Source organism: Cucurbita pepo, unplaced genomic scaffold, assembly GCF_002806865.2.
Source record: "Cucurbita pepo subsp. pepo cultivar mu-cu-16 unplaced genomic scaffold, ASM280686v2 Cp4.1_scaffold000165, whole genome shotgun sequence".
Classification (NCBI taxonomy): Eukaryota; Viridiplantae; Streptophyta; class Magnoliopsida; order Cucurbitales; family Cucurbitaceae; genus Cucurbita; species Cucurbita pepo.
The window spans coordinates 149527-159764 of record NW_019646445.1 but is presented as its reverse complement, the minus strand read 5'-3'; positions in this window follow the sequence as shown (position 1 = coordinate 159764).

Here is a 10238-nt window from a genome sequence, read left to right as displayed (position 1 = left end):
GTGACACAATCGCACTTTCGAAGGCAGCGGACTAGCGATTGTGCGGCACTCACTTTCCAGCGACAAGTGAGTTAAGCCAATTTGTTCTTGCGTCGCCTACGGCCAAGCGACGTACGGTCGAGCCTCTAGCCTCGGTTTTAAAAGAAGGTTTTAGAAAACGAGGAGAGAGAGAGATTTTTGAAAGAGAGATTTTAGAAAGAGACGTTATATAAGCAAGCAAGAGAAAGATAACAACGGCTTAGCATATATAACCTTGGGTAGGGAGAAGTTGACGACTAGTCATATCCCCCTATAGTACATTCTGGGCCATTTTAGTTCTGGCAGGCCTAGACATGATTTTCTTGAGGTGTCATACGCTCTAGAATTACAAAAGGAAAAACACTAGAATGAAAAGACATGACAAAGGTTTGGCTTGTCATGGGCATGCGGCCATGGGCAACATGCCCTGGACAAGCATGACCGTGACACGTAGCACCATGAGAATCTGATCAAACATCCTTTGAGTCAAACTAGGTCAGATGTGGGTCGGAAGACCTGTTGTGTGTTGCATATCGAGTGGAGTCGCGTCGCTCCACAATGTGCCTGATGCGTTGTTCCACCCAATCGTTGACACATGTCCCTCAAGCTATCCAACGTACTTTCCCTCTCGCAGGTTGACACGTGGCTCGCCGCAACACAGAATCTGATTAACTTTTTTCCTCTTTTCTCATTTTCATTCTTTTGATCGAGACATCATATTGATTTGTTTTATTCGAAGTATTTTAGATTGTAATACAAACTTCGTCCTAATATTTTTCTTGAATTTTCACATCATCACATACTAAGTTATGAGCGTTCAAAGTCGGTTCATTCACCTCCTTCTTGTTCTTGGAAGAACTCTCGAAAATCCGCCTTTAGACCAAAATTTCGGCTAGGCTTCTTCATGAATACTGTGGGAAATCCTTCCTAGAAGAACATATCGAAATCTTAGACCTTAACTCGTAAGAAATGGCTTAGATCAGAAGAAAAATGATGAAAGGTTACCTCGCGGGTCTCCTCGGTTCATGACAGAAAAATAGGACTCCGGCCACCCAAATCTTCTTCTTCCTTTCGAGAAAGGCTCCTTGCATCATGGTCTTGACTGAAATTGGCTCCTACGGTAGTTTTCAGTGAGTCTTCCCGTTTTCTTTGTTGTAGGTATTTTTTCATGGCCTCTCATGAACCCGTAAAGTAACTTGAGGGTGAAATGATTGTCATACCCCTCTGATTTTGACCAGTTACAAAATAAAACGTAAAACTAACTCTTAAATTTCATAGTGTTATAACCCCATATCATGAAAAGATATTACTAAAATGACGTCTTCTGACATGTATAAGAATGGGGGATTATGGGACAAAAAATAAATCCACTCGATTTAAGACTTGGCGTAACCCAAGGGCATCATTCTCTTTGATTTGCACACCTAAAAAAAAATTCCAAAATTTTCAAAACATAACCCCTTATCATGGAAAGATATTATTAAGAATTATGACCCCTTATCATGGAAAGATATTATTAAGAATTATGACCCCTTGTCATGGAAAGATATTATTAAGAATTAATGAAATTGGTCCATGCAAGTGTCAAACTTATGACCTTCACATTCTTAGCACGACACTCTAACCAACTAAGCTAATCCAGTATTCGAGTTTAGGTTATGATAAGGGGTCATAATTCTTAATAATATCTTTCCTAATCCAATCAATATTACTAAAAACTTATGCACATTACGGATTAAGCTCCTAATCCAGTCATTCGAGTTTAGGTTACACATAATAAACTTAAAACTTCAAGTCATTATCTTTTAAACTTTGTAGTGCTTTAAGCCCGTAACATTAAAGATATCATTGAGAATTAATGAAATTGACCCAAGCAAGTGTCAAACTTACAACCTTCTATTTTTGTTAGTAGACGTTCTAACCAACTTAGCTAATAGGCCAAAGGTTTTATGCATAATAAACATTCTAAACAACTTAGCTAATAGGCCAAAGGTTTTATGCATAATAAAACTTAAAACTTTCTAATTTTAAGTCATTATCTTTAAAGTTCGTAGTGTTGTAACCTAGTATCATGAAAAGATATTATTAGAAATTAATGAAATTGGCTCATGCAGGTGTTAAACCTGCAACCTTCGTGTTATTAGTACGACGCTCTAACTAACTAAGCTAACAGGCCATAAGTTTTATGCATTGCAGATCAGTAGCTCCTAATCCAATCAATCGAGTTTAGGTTACATAATTTCATGCCTAACAAACTTAAAACTTTAAGTCATTATAAGTTTGTAGTGCTTTAACCCCGTATCTTTAAATATATCATTGAGAATTAATGAAATTGACCCATGCAAGTGTCAACAATGTTAGCACGACGTTCTAACAAACTTGGTTTTATGCACATTGCAGATTAGTAGCTCCAATCGAGTTTAGTTTTATATCAGTAAGAATAAATTGAATTCACCACTGCAAGTGTCCAACCTTCGACCGTCACATTATTAGCATGACGCTCTAACCTGAGAATATTTGCTAAAACCACCGAACATAAATGGTGGTGAATGTTCTCTATTTATAATAATTTAGATAATAAAGAATCTGGCTAAATTACAAATAATATGGAAATAACAATAAAAGGAAAGAATAATAAATAAATAGAGTATATTTTCTTTTAATGAAAGGGCAAATATGGTAAGCCGGTAAAGCAAATATCTAGATATTTGTCTTTAATAAACATAAACTGTCAAATATCCTTAACACCTCCCACTAGCCAAGCGTCGGATTTGAATGAACGTGAAGTTTGGATCTAAAAAATTCAAAGAGAGGTCGAGAAACACTTTTTGTGAAGATGTCAGCAACATGGAAATGGAAGTTATTGTGTGCGAAGTTTGCCAACGATAACAAAGATGGGAAGGTACATATTTTGTGCGAAGTTTGCCCGCGATAACAAGTTCTCGAAGGAAATGATAATCTAGTTCAACATGTTTGTCCTGCTTGTGAGAAACAGGATTAGCGCTAAAAAAAATAGCACTTTTGTTGTCACATAAGAGCAAGGGCTGCTGTGAAATAGGAACCTTGAGGTCATGCAAATGATGCATAACCAAAAGATGTTTAGCAGCAGTTGTGGCAAGAACATAATACTCAGCTTCTCAGATAGAACATCAAACAATAGGTTGCTTTTTGGCACTCTAAGAAACAAGATTGTGACCAAGATAATAGAATAGTCGGATGTAGAACGATTAGTATCGGGACAACCAACCCAATCAGCATCCGAATAAGCCACTGGCACTAGGAACAATGGATGGACGAAAGGTAAGACCAAAGTGGAGTGTTCCTTTGACATAGCGAAAAATACGTTTGACAGCAAGAAAGTGATCTGCAGTAGAGGCATGCAAAAATTGACTAACATAATTGATAGCATAGGCAATATCTGGACGCGTAATGGTCGAGTACTGAAGGGCGCCAACAAGAGATCTATAGAGAGTAGGATCAGAGAAAGAAGAACCATCAGCAGTCAGACGTTGAGAAACAAACATGGGAGTGTGGACTGGTTTGCTATCAAGCAACTGAGCACGAGTAAGAATATCTCTGGCATATTTTAACTGACTAATATAGAGACCATCAGGAGTGGGTGAAACTTCAAGACTAAGAAAGTAACGGAGAGAACCCAAATCTTTGGTAGCAAACTCAGAATGAAGCTTGCGAATAAAATTGTCAATAAGAGATGAATTGTTGCCGGTAACAATAATGTCATCAACATAAAGAAGCAAATAGATAAGGTTAGATTGCTAATGAAAGATAAAAAGGGACGTGTCAGCACGACTGTAAGAAAAACTAAGTGTGAGAAGAAATGAGCTAAAACGCTAAAACCAAGTGTGAGGAGCTTGCTTTAAGCCATATAAGGTTTTCTTTAATAGACAGACATGAGTGGGAAACGAAGGATCAATATATCTAGGAGGTTGTTCCAAATGAACATGTTCAATAAGAGTCTCATTGAGAAAAGCATTCTTGACATCAAGTTATCGAAGAAGCCATTTATTTGTGATCGCAATAGAAAGCACAACACGGACAATGGTAACTTTGACAATCCGATTGAAAGTGTCGGTGTAGTCAAGACTAGGAACCTAAGTATAACCTTTGGCAACAAGACGAATCTTGAAACACTCGACTGATCCATCAGGCAAATACTTAATACAAAACACTTATTTCATGCAATTGGCAGGCCCGTCGAGAACATTGATAACGTGCACTGGTTCCTTCGTGGACTCGGCACTCGACACTGACTTTTTAGCTTTTTCTACTGCACTCTTCACCCCTCTCCCCTATTCCCCTATTTTGCTACTGTACCCCTCTTATTGAACGTGTTCATATGGAACAACCTTCTGGGTATATTGATCCTCGATTTCCCACTCATGTTTGTCTATTAAGAAAGCCCTCTATGACTTAAAGCAAGCTCCTCGTGCCTAGTTTTAGCGTTTTAGCTCATTTCTTCTCCCACTTGGTTTTTCTTGCAGTCGTACTATCCCTTTTTGTCTTTCATCAGCAATCTAACCTTATCTATTTGCTTCTTTATGTTGATGACATTATTGTTACCGGCAACAACTCATCCCTTATTGACAGCTTTACTTGCAAACTTCATTCTGAGTTTGCTACCAAAGATTTGGGTTCTCTCAGTTACTTTCTTGGTCTTGAAGCTTCACCAACTCTTGATGGTCTCTTTATTAGTCAGTTAAAATATGCTCGAGATATTCTTACTCGTGCTCAGTTGCTCGATAGCAAACCAATCCACACTCCCATGGTTGTTTCTCAACACCTGACTGCTGATGGTTCTCCTTTCTCTGATCCTACTCTCTATAAATCTCTTGTTGGGGCCCTTCAGTACTTTACTATTACGCGTCCAGATATTTCTTATGCTATCAATTCTGTCAGCCAATTCTTGCATGCCCCTACTGCAGATCACTTTCTTGCTGTCAAACATATTCTTCGCTATGTTAGAGGAACACTCCACTTTGGTCTTACCTTTCGTCCATCCACTGTTCCTAGTCACATATTCGGATGCTGAATGGGCTGGTTGTCCTGATACTCGTCGTTCTACATCCGGCTTGTGATGTCCCACATTGGTTGGGGAGGAGAACAAACCACCATTTATAAGGGTATTTATAAGGGTGTAGAAACCTTCACCAATCAGACGCGTTTTAAAGCCTTGAGGGGAAGCCCGAAAGGGAAAGCCCAAAGAGGATAATATCTGCTAGCGCTGGATCTGGGCCATTACAAATGGTATTAGAGTCAGGTCAACCTTGCTCTAATACAAACTGTAACGACCCGAAATTTTCTACTTAATTTAAGATCGCTACTGTATACATATCCTAAATCTTGAATGCAGAAGACTTCATTTAAATTCCATAAAACATATCTTTATCTTCATTTAAATTCCATAAAACATATCATTTATCTTAAAACTATCTTAAAACACAGCTATGGACTTACGTGTTTCGAAAACATCTATAAAACAATGCAACAAAAGACTAAATAAAATATATAAGCGTTTAAGTTAAAAACATCCTATTCTAGCCTAAGCTTAAGAAAATAAATACCACTATCCTATGCATATGTCATGGTCTCGAGTTGCGATGTCATCGTCAGCCGTACAGGAATGCCTTGCCTTTACCTGAAAAATGTAGTAGCCGTACAGGAATGTCTTGTCTTTACCTGAAAAACGTAGTAGCACATAGCTTGAGTATTTAAAGAAATACTCAGTAAGTGACCCCCGTACAGGAATGCTTTGCCTTTACCTGAAAAATGTGCCATACAGGAATGTCTTGCCTTTACCTAAAAAATGTAGTAGCAGATAGCTTGAGTATTTAAAGAAATACTCAGTAAGTGACCCCACTATTGGGGGTTAAATGCAAGAACATGTGAATGCAATAACGAGACCTATCGTTTCAATCTAATTTCCTACGGTGCTGTTCTAACGGGTAATTTGGACGTGTACCATATACTCTATACACAGTCCATACATGCGAGTAAGGCTCACCAGTCAGTTCGCACACCGCTAGGCCACTTTCCTTGTCGGGCGAGCATACTCTTGGAGCTCCTTAGGCCGGACACCCGTTAGAACTAGTAACTGTCACAACAGCACTATGCAAAACATAACAATCGTTGTCCTGCCATTGGATGTACGCGTCCGTACCCTCGTGATGGAATAGGGGAATCCCCCCAAATGCATGAGCACACATAATGCATGAGGTCCCCAATATTTCTACTTTTATCACTAATGAATATAACCTCACTATCATCTTTTATGCTTAACATGTCATTTCTCATTTTTCAGTCTATGTATCATACATAATCCTAACGGGATTACATTTCATTTCATTTATCGTGATATCATGTCATTCATAACATGCTGTATACATACAATTTAGAAAACATAACATAACGCTCCATGCTTTTAATATGTCATTTCATAACGTGCAATTCATACAACAATTACCTCAATGGTTACACAAAATTATCACAGTCATATCGTTACGTGATCGTACCTTAGTCATATCATCACAAGAACGTATTCTAACGCTATCGTTCTATCAATCTATTATAAACCTATCCCTTTCTACCCATATCCTGACCATATTCTTTCATCAATCTCTCCTATCCATAGCACTCCAATATGTAACCTAACCTTAACGTTTCATGAACGTATCTTACTCCTATCGTTACATTTCGTTTTGTGCATCCTTCCCGTATCCTATCTCAAACATATCCTTGAACACATCGTACCACAATTATTATCATACAATTCACATATTATAACATAACATAAACATAATAAGCATACCGATTCACAGATAATTCACACATATCAGTATATATAACACGTGTAAAACCACAGGCACGTGTCAACCTCAAATATAACCATGTCGATAGTAAGGCCACTTACCTGGTTAGCTTAAGTTGTTGTCACGAATATATCCATAATGAAAGTTCAATTTTGTTCTTTGAAATCCAAGTCAACCTATGTGAGCCCATGCCATCAATTTCAAGTTTAACCTTACTTACACTCTACTATATAATTCAAGGAAAAGAAAACATAAATGCCATAACATAAAGACAAGCATTGATACAAGATTACATCATAGCATAAAATCATACAGTATCATGACATTCAATTTTTAAAGCCAATCACATTAAATATATTACAAAAAAAATCTTTCCTTCCCTCATTTAGCGCAAGGTGTACCTGGCAACGACGGAGCATTGATGATTGGACCATGGAACATGCCAAGCATTGACTACAGAGGCCTGGTACAACAAGAGGGTGAGCGGTTCTAGCATGTACAGAGCGATTCTAGCATGTGCAGTAAACACAAAAAGAAAGGAGAAAACAATAGAATGATAAGAAAAATGAATGATACAAGACATGAAAAATGCCAAGCATACGAGAGAACCCTTCAAGCCGACTATACAAGACATGAAAAATGAATGATAAGAAAATATAAATAAATAAATGAACATGTCCACCCCAGTCTTGAGCCAAAGTGGTCATCTTACACCTAAATTCTAAGAGGTAATTAACACAAAATCCAACTCCTTGCATCATAGATTTTCATCCATCACAACAACCATCTTCATTCCTTAAACCATTTCTAAATTCAGATAAAAATACCAGCGCAAAAATAGAAAGGGATATTTCATCTCTAGTCTCAAAATTACTAATTAGAGAAAACCAACCAATATCAAGTTGAGAATTTACTCATTCTAGGCTTTCCTGTTAATTGATATAATATTTGAGGTTAATTACAATGTAATTTAATTAGTCGGATGCGGCAAAATGGCAGTCTTAGGAGTATTTGGCCTACAATTTCGAGAATCTTCAACAATTAGTTGTATATGTTCGTTACTAATCAACAGGATTTCCTCCTATAATCTCCTATGCGACATAAGTCTCTTGCAAGAATAAAGCTAAGAAAACTCTGTAGAAGAAAGTTAAGTAATAGATGCTACTGGCAGTTCGTTGGCTAGCAAGATTTTGTCTCTTGGATCCAATAATTGGATGACTATCTCTTGCACGAATTAGATCCATATAAATCCATGTAAAAGCATAACAGTATTGATTTCAACTAATGCTTGTCATAATTTCCATGCTAGGCATATGTTTTGCATACGCCATGGTATCCCGAGATCTTTACTGTAAGAAACATATTAATACATAACAACCATAATATAGAGAAGATTACAAAAATATAGTTGCGTAAGAAACCAAGTGAAAGATCCCTCATGCTACTCATACCCTGATGTTAACAACTTATGCTACCAAGCAACAATTAGCTAAGCATTCAATGATCGGAAAGCTATATTGATGTACTTTTTGGGAGGAGGATTCCTCTACCCCAGCCTTTATGCTGTTCTTTCTTCTTTTTTATCTACAAAATATATTTGAGGTTTCTTATTTGAGGAAGGAAAAAAATATAAATAAATAATCTATCACGCAACATTGGCTAAGCAAATGGTCCAAAAGTAACCAAAACAGGAAAAAGGCAGATTAAGGGGGAGAAACCTCATTTGATCGCCTACGGTGTCGAAGCCGAGCACTAGGGCTGGAGGGATAGTGGAAACTATTTTGTCTCTGCATGACTCTTCAAACCAGATCTCACATCAATGCGAGAATAGGTGGTAGAACAATCACATCAATGCGTCATGCGATTAGGGGAGGCAAATGAATCAAGTCAACTCGGTTTCTGAAACCCAATGGCAACGAACAACATGAATAAAATTGAAGAACCAAAGAGCGAGTGAAACCTGGCGACGCAGAGGCAGAACGAAAAGTTGATCGCAACGTGTTGAGTTGGGAAGAGATTGCATAACATAAATCGGAGGTTTAAATATTTGCTAATTTTATAGTACGTGGGGTGAACTTTTAAATATTTGACTTTTGAAATGGATTTATAATATTCAAATATGTTGAACGTGTTGTGTAACCTCATTGTTGTGGTTGAGTAATGCAAATACACACATACATGTTAAGACATATCTTTTAAAATAACATAGCATGGTCTTGAGCTCTGTCCATTTCTGGGTAGGATTGGATATATGGTACTTCCCCACACATGATTCACACACATGGATCCACCAAGCGGGCTCATGTATATACCCCTGGGTCTAAATTGGTCAGACTAAACACATTAACACGTCGTCGAACGCCACAAAAAGAAAAGAGTCACATGATATCATGATGAACATAAATATAAAAGGTACGTGTTCGTACTAACATAACATAACATAATGGGAAAGTATCCTAATGTACATTACATACATAAATGCATGAGGTTCCATGGATTAAAGTCAAAGCATAAATGCATGTGTGTCACGAATGCATAGTAATCATCATGACTTTCATATTGCATCACCATATAATCTATAACATGGCTTCACATGGCAAAGCATAACATGACATACATAGTTTTTCATTTCATTCATATCATGGCATAATAGAACATCACATGCATAACATAATATAACATCATACGTTATCACGTAGCATACATAAGCATAACATAACATTATGACATGCAAGAGCCACGAGACATTCGTAATCATACATCTTATAATTCTTCGTACCGAAACAGTAAGTCACTTATATGTTTGGCCTAGGCAAGAGTTACTATTTATTCTTTATACCAGCCTAAATTTGCTCCTCATTGTTCAATTCAACCTTGATCTATCATCTCGATAATATCAATTAAACTCCTTTTTGTTTTTGTTTGGCTACTAACCAAATTATGGCAAGTTATGATCCGTTTTTGACTCCTTTTGATATAGATTCATTGTGTAATTTCCTAGAACATATAGATCATTTTGATATATTTTTTTCTAGCCGAATTCAAGAGATTTATAATGAAATTAGTGTTATTTTGACGAAAAGTAAATTTAGAATTTCACTTGCTGAAATGGTTTCGAAAGAATAACTTTATTTCTAGTGGGGTTGAATCTCTAAAATGCCTGAAGACTAACATTGTAATAGCTCAAACCCACCGCTAGCAGATATTGTCCTCTTTGAGCTTTCCTTTCCAAGCTTCCTCTAAAGGTTTTAAAACGCGTTTGTTAGGGAGATGTTTCCACACCCTTATAAAGAATGCTTCATTCTCTCCAACCGAGGTGAGATCTCACAATTCATCTGTCAACTACTAAATGATAATCAATGCATACTAATTTCCTATCTTAACTTCCATGGT